At 42.1% G+C, this 11,511-nt stretch overlaps 1 protein-coding gene across 1 annotated transcript in view; it reads left to right on the forward strand.

Annotated features, from left to right (window-relative positions):
• The first annotated feature begins 619 nt into the window (after nt 1–619).
• The window catches only part of GRM3 (glutamate metabotropic receptor 3), a 253,947-nt gene continuing 243,055 nt past the window's right edge, over nt 620–11,511 (forward strand). Inside the window, exon 1 of the mRNA XM_045288986.1 lies at nt 620–634. The gene's annotated coding sequence lies outside the window, so the exon portion shown is untranslated. The remainder of the gene's footprint in view (nt 635–11,511) is intronic.

Below are 11,511 nucleotides of genomic sequence, written 5' to 3' on the forward strand. Positions count from 1 at the left end.
TCTCCTCTCGGTCCCCTGGCTCACCGAAGACTGCAGATATCACCCCCCCTCCCGCCCCCCATCCTAGGAGGGAGGCGGAGGTGGAAGGGAGAAGAAAGGGGGGAACGGGCCGGGAAGGAGGAGTGCATGCCAAGAGGATCTCATCTCTGATGAGCGTCCCCATTAAAGGAGACGGCTTCTTCTGGCCCAGGGGAGGGAAAGTTGCTTCTGCGCCTGGGAAGTGGCTTTGCGGGTTTGCGTGTCAGGAGGACCGGGAGGAGGAGGAGGAGGAGGAGAACTCAGCTGGGACGTGCTCCCCCACACGGAAGACCACTGGCTTTCCCCCTTTCTCCCTCTCCCCGCACCCCTGCGGGGGGGCCTGGGGGCTCCGCCACTAGGCAGGGGGCCAGCTTGCAGCCGGAGGGGGTGGGGGCCGGGGGCACGGTGACAGGCAGCAGCGCGCACAAGTTGGCCATTTAGGGGCCACAGAAGTTCTCCCTTGGCTTCGGAAAGGACAAAGCCCGCAAGCGACCTCGTTCCGGTCGGTCGAGGAGGACCCACCATGAGCCGGAGCCCGGGCGCCCGCTCAGCCGCCACCAGCGCTGCCACCGCGGCCAGCTCCAGTCCAGTCGGCGCCGGGAGTCCAAGGCGCGAGGTAAGGTGCGCCGAGCAGGACCCGGCCCCGGGACGGTGCCCGCCGGGGCCGCGGAGACTCGGGCTTGGCGTGGGGCGGGCGCAGGCGGTAAAGTTGAGGCCGGGCACGGAGCGGTCCCCACCGTGGTGCCCAGGAGGGCAGGGCGGGGGGCAGAGGCGATGTGGGTGAGTTTGGGGGTGTGCCCGCACGCCGGTGTCCCTGGCAGGGAGGGACGGAGGGAGGGAGGTTCCAGGGCAAAGATCGGCGGCCAGAGGGCGCGAGGCAGAGGGGCGACAGAGCACCCACGGACCCCCGAGAGCAGAGGGCCCACTCGGGATCCCGTCAGCCCCAGCCCGAACGGGGCTCGGGATTCTGTTCTGGGGGCTCCTTGGCCTTTGTGCCCACGAACCGGTGCGGCGGCCGGCTGGCGCACACATGGGTGCTGTGGGCTTGGAGGTCGCCTGGCGGCAAGGTGGGCAGCGGTCAGTGGAACAAGTCCGGTGCAGCGGATCAGCTCTGCAGCACGCGCGCAGGTTCCACCTCCGGCAAGCTCGCTGGCAAAGGTGCCCTCGCTCCTGCCCTCTGCGCCTCGGGCTTGAGCAGAACACCCACCCCCACCCCGAAGCCAGACTGGAAGCCTATCTCTCCCTGGATCCTGTTCCATTTCCTTATCTGACAATGAGATAACTCAGAGAGGGCGGGAGATTCTCGGTCCAGAAATAGGCTAGGTGATATCTCAAATACGCTTGTTTCCACGGAGTTCATTTAGATTTCCTTCAAGTTCCTTCCTTGGTTCATAGAGGTAGGTGATTTCGTGAAGTATAGCACTTTTAGATAGATATTTTGGAGGAAAGGTGTTCCTCCTTAAGTATTTTACAGCCCTATGAAATGTTGACTCTTTCGAAACGAAACACGTCTAATGGTCTCCGTTCAGCTAATTTCCTAATAAAAGATTTCTTTTGCTGCCTTAACAGTCATAAGTGTATTGGGGGAACATAGATGGTTACACATTGATATATTCAAAGTTGAGGTGAGAATGAGTTAAGGACTCCAGTAATGGTTCACTTGTGAATTTCTTTGCTTGAATGTCTTTGTCACCTGTTCTGAGAACTGTTAAGGAGAGATATCTTGTGTTTCCTTGAGGGGGAAGAAAGCACTCATTTCCAGACAAATATCATTCACTTACCTAAGTCTAAACCAACTTTGTTTTATTTGGTCACAGATTTAAAGCGGCTCTTTGAACTCTAGTGGTTTGCACAGGTGTACTGAGTATAGGTGTGACTGAAAGCATCCAGCTTGCCATTCTACTAAACTCCCCGAGCAACACCATTTCTACCAAAGATGTCCAGACACTTAGTTATTGCTTAATGATTCTATAGTGTTTTGTACCTTAATTTCCCCTAAAAGGGCCATATAGAATTTGAGTATATTTGGAAGCTATTGTACACCAAACTTCTAAAGTGATATTTTCCCTTTCATAATGACAAGGTCATGGTTACAAAGGTTTCCCTAACCTGTAGCTTCTAACCCTCCTGCCTTCAGGGTTCTGATCACCCAGCAGGAATACAAAGAGGGTTTCAAAAAGGATGTCCTGAGGCTACCTGCGTTTCCCGTTGGGACTTAAATGGAAGCCCAGGATGCAAAATGAGATGAGGACATGAAACTTACACTTTCAAAAGAACAACTATGTAGATTTCAAAATAGCTACATAATGGGAAATGAAAGTGGATAAATTTTAAGAATATATTTTGGTGTTGATAAGACACCCCTTCAAAAAAAATCTAGGTTCTATCAGATAGATCTTTGAATAAGCTGTGAGACCAAAGCATTGAAAATAACCCAACAAAAGAAACATGGTGGGCTAGACCTCAGGACTTGGGACAGGCGCACCTCTCGACTTATTTAAATGGAAAGGTATTTTTCACACTTCAAAAACATGTGACTGAAAAGTTGAAAAACTGTGGAAAGCCACATGACCAAAAATATTTGAATTAATGAAACTATTTTATGATGCACTCATTTGTGTATGATGATTTTTATTAAAACATCATTTACACATGAAAAGAAACTATTGTAAATCAGATGAGCTACCTCACAATTATAGAATATCAAAATAATTATTCCATTTTGGATTTTTTGTCACTGCAATTAAAATTGGTATAGAGAACAAATGCAATCATATCATTAAAATTTAATGATCTTGATTTTAATTTTAATCAATATTGTATTAAAAGAACTGGGATCATTTTCATATGGTCATGTCTTATTTCCCTGCTTTATAGCAGATGATCAACTATTACAGCACAACACTGAGGGTGGTCTTATTTTGCATTTTTCTTTTTTTTTTTCTTTCCAGTTCTCTAGTAATGATCAGTCATAAAATGATTCACGATCATTTTCTGGGTCCTTACTACCTCCTGTCAAAATGTAGCCCATTGGCTTGGAGATGTGGAATTTCTGTTCGTTTTCTTACACTCGAGATTATTCCAAGAAACCATTAAACAAAAGCAATAAAAATTAATACTTAATTTCCATTGGAAAACAAGTACAGCCTGTATTGGAATGTAGCCAGGCTTTCAGGGTGAGCTGCCTTTTCTCTTGGGGTGATCTTCCCCCCACCCCCACCCCCGCCCCGAAAAAGCAGCTGTACTCATAGTTGTCCTTCTTTTGCTATTTCACCTTGTTCAATATGTATTTTAGATCATTTGAGATCCTACTAACTGCATTTAATCTACATGAGAGTAATTTGTTGAAATTGCTCCTAAGAAACAGCACAAACTGATAAATGGATATCCATCTAGATTAAATCTGTAAAATCAGTAAAGTCACAGCAATCAACTAGACAATAGAAGCTATTAGGTCATCCTCCCTTTTCTACTTCTAATGTAGGCTTGGTCCCATAGCATACTGTATTTTGGCGTATTCCAGTCCAGTCTAATTTTAAATGATTCAAGTAATGACTTCTTCCAGGGCCTTTGGAAGACTATTTCACAGTCTAATGGTTCTCCCTATTAAGAACTTTGTTGTGATACTCAGCCAATTTTCCCCTGGTTCTATTTTATCTTGTTATTTACTCCCTATAAAACCCCTCCAGGCTAGTCCATTCTCTTGCTGGATCTGGTCTTCAACCAGCACGTGTGTAACCCTTGCAGAGCACAAAAGCTTTATACAGTTACAAGAACGGAGACAAAGGTGTCAGCCCTACACCCAGACGTCTTTGCTAAATCCTGAAGACACATCTTGCTCAAAATTCATCTTACTAATTCAAGAGTAAGGAAATTGCCTTCTGTAACATTAATGACCTATGTACTATGGAAATGAACCCTTCAAAGTAAAGCTCTATGAGGATGCACATTTGAGGCCCTTTCATTGGAAATTTGTTATCAACAGAACTCTGTCAACGCCCACACTACTCTGATGCTCCACTGAGCCCCAGAAGCTGTTGCCATGTAAATTCTGCCTTTGAAATGAAAGCGATTTCCATAATTAATAGAATGTGTTGGGAATATAATAGTGCATGTAGTTGGGATCTGGGCTTCCAACTGTTTCAGTTGGGTTCCGCACCCTGCTGAGGATTTGCCTTTCCATTCAGATATATTGAATTATCATGTACATTTTAATAAGATGTCCAGATTCCATATATATATGAGAATTACCTGGGGATCTGTAAGAATGTGGGAGAGGGTTAAACTGGAATTAATTTGGATGTATAAATTAACACACCATATTATTTGTTAAAATTTTCAGTAGCCCTGTCATGCTGAAACAATGTTGAAAGAACCAGAAGAAATAAGTCCAAATTCTTCATTGTGCTTTGTCAGGAAATGTAAGCTTAAATCATGCATACATCAATATGGCATTATACTATATTTAAGTTTATATTTAGATACCATATGTGAAGGTTACTTTTAAAATAGAAAAGCCTGAAATTATCTGAAGAGAGGAAAAGGTTTACACCTTGTTCACTAAAAATGTGGTTTCAAGGCATTCCTGTGGAAGCTTCTTTAAGATTCTTATGCAAATATCTGGTAGACTCACCATCCCACTCAATTGTTTCTTTAAGTCCCAGGCATTGAGTTGCAAGTTATCCTAGACAGCAGAGGAGTAAATGATACATCAGAAAATCAGTTCCTAGTTTCCATTTGGCAAGTCTAGAAAGAAGAGGACTCAGAGTAAGGTGAATAAACAGCTAAAAGCACAAGTTACTACTGTCTTCTTTGCTGTTTATTGAGTATTAGATGATACATAGAAAGAGGCATGTGGATTAAGTTAAGAAAACAGTAAAGAGAAATTGAAAATAAAAACTAAAAATATTCTTTTAGGGAATAAAATTAGATTGTATGGAATAAATAACTTTTAAACAAGCATCCTACTCCCAATGCCCCAAGTTGTTTTTATCGCCCCATTCATCACATAGTGGTGAGTACCCTCCAAATGATTTTCCTTAGAAACAAAGAAGAAATCAATTTTCTTGGTAAAGGAAAAGTAGGCCATTAATATATGTGACTTCTCCCTGAAATATAGAGAGAATTCTAAGAGTCTGTTTCCACACAGAATGTAGTCTTTCTTTATCAAATGCATAGTCTTTTTATGATACAGAAAAAATTGTGCAATGTACATAAAGAACAGGAGAGAGAAATAAACTGAAACAACACTCAAATATAATCTATATGAGCATAGACTAAAATACTGATTGAGAATTAAGCCATATATGAGAAGGTATCTCCACATAATATTTTTTATCTTGAATGCTGTCAGAATTTATGTCACACACACACACCATTTATCTAAATTCAATTGGAAGACTATAGATAACCAATAAATGATTAGACTTTGATAAACATAATACAAGATACATAGTTGGGAGGAAAAGAACAATCTCTATATGCAGCTTGAAGTGGGGAGGAAGTAAGAGTACACACTTAGGAAATTCCCCTCAAAGGCGATTACCAAATGAAAGATAGCTAATAGAGGAGCCATCAGTAACTAAGAATTTATTAAACATTTATTATGACCAAAACAAGATTCAGCATATTCAAAATGATCAACTAAGTGACAGGTCCTTCATTTAACAAAAGTATTCATATACATATATACATACATATACATATGTATATATAGGTATCCGGAATGAAGCATTGCCATCGCCCAGTCCAGCACCACACTTGCAAGTGGTGCTGTGTTTGAACCCATTTTTGCATCCATTGTGTCAATTTATCTTGTTGGCCATCTTGCTCTTTTTCACCAATTCTCTACTATGCATGATGTTTATATTATTACATACATATACAAGGGGGTTTCAAAAGATTCATGGAAAAATCCCACTATCTTTTAATATCATTTTTGCATGAGATTCTTTTGAATGCTCCTTGAACATTCTGATACTTTCATGTGAAGACACTGTGCTGCTTGCTGTGAGATGACAAAATTAATGACACATACCAACAGATGAAAATTTTTGATCAATTGCCACTCTAAATAGTCATGGTATAGCCCGAGAATCAAATGAGAAAGGTACTCTTATCCCTGTGTTACAAAGAAGGAAATAGAGACCCAGGAAAATAAAATAATTTACTGGCCCAAATTCAGATAGTTAATAGAATAAGGCTAGAATACAACACTTACTCAAATGGCTTCCCGTGTTTTATACAAAAGCAGGGCACCTGGCATCAAGCAGATATCAAGACACTGTATTTCTGGTGGGTGGGAGGAGGGAGAATTTTTTATTGATGCAATTAGGTTAAATGTGAAAATATTTAAATTTGACCTCATATCTTGTGAGCTCCAATTGGAAGGTGTAAAGAAAGGAATGATGTCTGAGGAAACAAAACCTAAACCAGAGTTACCCCTACACAAAAAGTAGCCTCTGAAGAATAAAGAATGCAAATGGGAAAAGTAAGCTTAGAAATTGGGTCTTTTTAACCAGAACAAAGGTATACAAATTGAGAAATAAAGAAGTCTACAAAGATGATAGATTTATTTGTGAGCTAAGAAATAAACACCGGGTGTGAAAATGTGTGTGTGTGTCAGGCGAGGGGGCGGGTATATTTTCTGGAACCTGATTTGGATGAACATCACAACTTGCAAAACTAGATGCAAGGACAAGAGTGTAGGCTCTCAAGCAGCCAGTCACAGACTACTTAACCGGTTGACTTACAATGGCTGTGAAGTGCTGCTTTTCTATTCTTCTAGTGCCCCACTGCTTCCCACCAGGAAAACAAGCTGGCGATCATGTTTTGTAGACTGTGGAATTCTGAAAATTATTTACTCAAAGTAAGCTGAACTCTCAGCATTTTCCTAATCGAACATTACTTTGTAATACATGTGCCAGCACAAAGCCGGAGCAACATACAAAGTGCTCATTTCAAAACCACCAAGAACAGAAGTCAAGTGACCTGCTGCCGACTCCAAGGTCGTCGTCAGTAGGGCTGCTCCAGGAAAACCCACATCTCTCGATTCTCTGATCTGCATGCTTTCCCACAGGCAGAAGACCTGCTGCCCTGAGTGGATGAATGTATCCCTCTCTTCCCACAAAAAGCCGAGACACGACTTCTTGCACTTGGCGTGCTGTATCTGTGATTTGCACTGGCGTACTTCATGGACATTAAAAAAAAGAAGAATGAATCACACATCTGTCCCTCTCATCTGGTGGAGCCTGTTTCTTTTAATTGTTAATAATACATAGCAGATAGATTATTAGTAATATTTTGCATTTTGCTTAACAGTTGCCATGCACCATGTGTTGGTGAACACAACATAATGGAAACTGCTTTCAGAAAATATGTCAAAATACATGCCAATTTGGAAGCTTGCACTCAAAGGTCAGAAACAGTAGGAATTTGTGTCTGCCTCAAAGAGAAAATGAGATATGAAGAATATGATTAATTTTGAGGTACTTTTTCCCCCTTTTAAGACCCTTACATGTTGATGCATTTATTCAAGTGATCTCTGTCAAGTCCAGATGCATGGATGGTCAGCGCAAAGCAAACTTCGAATGGAAAGGGACCCAAAACTTGGGGCTTAAATCACTAATACATCTATCTATCCTATACGCTTTGTGCAAGGCCTTCCCATTTTTTAAAAAAATGCTTTTGAGGAATGGTAAATACCATTTCTCCCAAAAAGCTTCTTGCCTCCAAAAAAGCTTCTCCCCTCAAATAAAGCTTTTTCTCGCCTCGATCACATAAATTCTCTAAAGTTGAATTAAGGTACTTCAGCCAGGAAGTTAACATGCTCTTGTATTTCTAGGTCCGTGGAAGAGACTCTCCAACGCCACTCTGAATTCACAGGTCCATTTCTCAGAAACGTTACCTTCCCACGGTTTGGTGCAGTGGCAGGCAAGTGTGCCTACTCCACAATTGTGCTGAAGACTACCATTCCCTGAACACTTGGGCTGCCGTAACGGGCAAAGGAATAGGCCGTCCTTGTGGTTATTGCACAAATAAAGTGCTACAAGGAAAATGATTGACGATCTATAGAGTGCTTACTCTCATCAAATTCTCTCTCTCTCTTTTGTCTACCTGGATCCTAAATCTGTGTTTGCTGCTTCATGCTCTCGGTAGGGACTCTGTATTTTCAACTAGAAAATGTTTGAATACTTGAAATAGGATGGAAGAGAGGTTGATGGACAGAGTGTAGCCATGGCCAGTGTCCTGTCCCTGTTCTTCCACTTCAGCCCCTATTACCAAACACGTTTTATCTCAGTCTATCCGAGAGTGGGTGCACAAAAGCCTGCATCAGCATCACTTTGAAGTTTATGTGACGGCTCCGCAACTGACTGCACTAAAGGTACTTTAGAATGGTGTTCAGGCATCTACCCATTAAAATACGGAGATAAAAACATTCAGATTATTCTCATACACATTCATTCAGGTTTAAGAGCTAAGAAATACAAAATCATGGTCATGTAAGGAAAACAAACCCCACTGACTCATTTGTACAGAATTAGTCTCCACTGCAAATCTGCTCTAATAGATTAACCGGTTGTCTTAAAATACTTTTATAACAAAATTAGTTACAGATAAATAAGCAAATTCCATTCATCAAGCAAGTTCCTGTGGGCTTTGTGAAACTATTTTCTGGAAACCTCATATGATATTTGTGCAAAGGAGTTTTTCTTATTTCGCTTATAATGCATTCTAGTAAGATAGACAACCATATATAATATACATTTTTAAAGGATTCTCTCCAGCCAACTTTCTTATTTTGCATTATCATATGCTTAATAATTGTGATATTAAGATATTAAAGAATTGGGTGATGGAAGAATATCATTAATGAAAGCATTTCTATTTCTAAGAATAGAATAGGATGGTTATTCCCGATTTGGAGAATTGTGCACTGAAAGCTCAAACAGCCTTCATAGCAATTTCCTTGTCAGTGAGGCGGGTTTGTGGGAAAACCTTATTTTGTCACAATTCTCCGCTCTGCCCTCCGGATCTGCAGAGCGGAAGCAAAAACCACCCTCATTTGGCAACTTCTTATACATTCTCCACTCAGCTTCTACTCCATTCGAGTGAATGGTTGCTTGGCTGAAGCTGGCAATCCCCACAAACACTGCCAAAGACATTTTCTGAAGCAGCGTGGCAAGGCACATGGGAAAAATGCTGGAGAGAAAGTGAGAGACGGGCAAAGGGGCAGGGATGGCGAGGTAGGCTGCCAGGTTGACATCCTAGGAAGTTGATACCGCCCCCTTTGCCTTCACTTGAATTTCCACATTTAATTATCAACTTAACAAATAGTAAAGTAGTAAAAAAAAAATTTTTTTTTTAAGTAGGCCACAGCAACTCCCCCAAACAATGAAAAACATTTGAAGTTTTAAAATTTGGTCTATCTCACAGGAGTGTTCATATCTTGAAAGCTTACACTGTGTGGGCCTCGGGTTTCTCCTCCACTTGGGAAGGTAGGGCACCCTGGCCATGTAGGGCTTACTCCCTGGGCAGCGATCCACATGACTGGCAGTTAGAAATCCCCAGGAGCTCCACGAGAGACAGCCTGGGCTTCCTGCAGGAGTAAACTCTTACAATCCAAAACCCCAAAGGGATCCCTATGCGTCAGCATCGACTCAATGGTACTGGTTGGTTAGGGTGGTTATGTTGCTTAAATATGATGATGATGCTTTCTTTGGACCTTCCCACTAGCACAGTAGGCTCAATAAATCTAATACTAAAATGCCAGTGCCACCCTAACGGGCTCCTTACTGATGACTTCCATAGTTTAGCAAAGATAACATTTCCCCCAGAACACAGTTCAAATTTTGAAATTGCTTGGGACACTTCCTTTGATTTGGTCCTCTAGTGAATTCTCCATAAGACATGCCGAGCCATGTCTTCTAGTCTCCCCACCGATTGCCTAAACCTCCCCCCAAGTTCACATCGATTGTCTCTCAGTGCTCTTTAGCAGCTTATCTCCAGTCTGCCCTCTTCATTCATTTATTTATTCATCAGGTATTTCATGTGTGATTACTCAGTCTCCAAATGAGCCTCGGCTGGTACAGTGAATTAATACTTAGTTGCTAACTGAAAAGTCATCCATTCAAACCCAGCAGCCACTCTGAGAGCACCGTGTGGCCCTCTGCTTCCAGGACGATGATATAGCCTTGGAAACCCCAAGAGGCAGGACTCGACTTTGTCTTACCAGGTCACTATGAGTCAGAATTGACTTGATTACTACATTTTTTTCACTTTGGGTTTCTCTTTTTTTCGAGCTCTGGAATCCTTGGGTGATAGAAATGGTTAAGCACTTGACTATTAACCAAAAGTTGGCAGTTCAAAACCACCCAGTAGCACCTTGTCGGAAAGGCCTGATGATCTACTTCCAAAAGGCCATAGCCTGTGAAGCACAGTTCTACTTTGCCACACTTGGGATCACCAAGAATTGGCATCAACTCAGTGGCAAAAGCTTGTACTTCGTCTACTATGTCTCCAGATCCTGTTGTTCAAAAACCAAACTCACTGCTGCTAACATTCCAACTCATAGCAACTGTAAAGGACAGGGGAGAGCTGCCCCTGTGGGTTTTCAAGACTGTAGCTCTTTAGCATAGAAAACCTAGCCTTTCTCCCTCGGAGCAGCTGGTGGTTTTGAACTGTGAACCTTGCCGCTAGCAGTCCAATGTATAACCACTATGGCACCAAGGCTCCTAGATCTTGTCCTATATATATAATAATAGTGAGTAGCAATGACTTTAAAATTGAGAGTCAGAATAAACAAATAACTTAAATGATATGGGGGGCGTGGAGAATGTAACAACTGGATGTAAAAATGGAAAGCTAGAGAAGGCACATCTCTATCAGGTTTTTCTTGATGAATAACTAACTTTGCCACTCCCTTCCGTGGTTTCACCATAAGTGGAAATTCAGCAATCATTTAAAAATGGAATTTGAACTGGTCATGTAGTGGATTATGTGTTGGACTGCAAACCACAAAATCAGCAGTTTGAAATCACTAGCCACGAGGGAGAAGATGCGGCTTTCTAGTCCTGCACAGAGTTACAGTCTAGGAAACACAGCAGGGCGGTTCTGTTGTCTTACAGGGTCTCTATGAGTCACAAGCAACTCAGCGGCAGTGAGTTTGAGTTTGAGATGCAATAAAACAATAAAACTCACACTCACTTTATACAGCAAACATTCTCCATTCAAAAATGAGCATGCCTAGAAGCACCTGTTAACACTTTGAAAATTGAACCATATTTCTCCTCTCGGTGCCAGCAGGAGCTAAGTTCAGGTCAGAAGCTGGGAAAGGAAATGCAAATGCTCCACCCTTTCATGTCTTACTAACTCAAGCCATAGCTTCTCCAAAGAAGAAGATGGAGGGGAAAGCTAAGAAAGGAAGTGATGGACAAGAAAGGAGGCTAAGAAAGGAAGTTATGGACAAGAAAGAAGACTAAGAAAGGAAGTGAT

This window comes from Echinops telfairi, unplaced genomic scaffold (assembly GCF_000313985.2).
Source record: "Echinops telfairi isolate 266 unplaced genomic scaffold, ASM31398v2 ScPeMD7_23;HRSCAF=83, whole genome shotgun sequence".
In the NCBI taxonomy this organism is placed as follows: domain Eukaryota; kingdom Metazoa; phylum Chordata; class Mammalia; order Afrosoricida; family Tenrecidae; genus Echinops; species Echinops telfairi.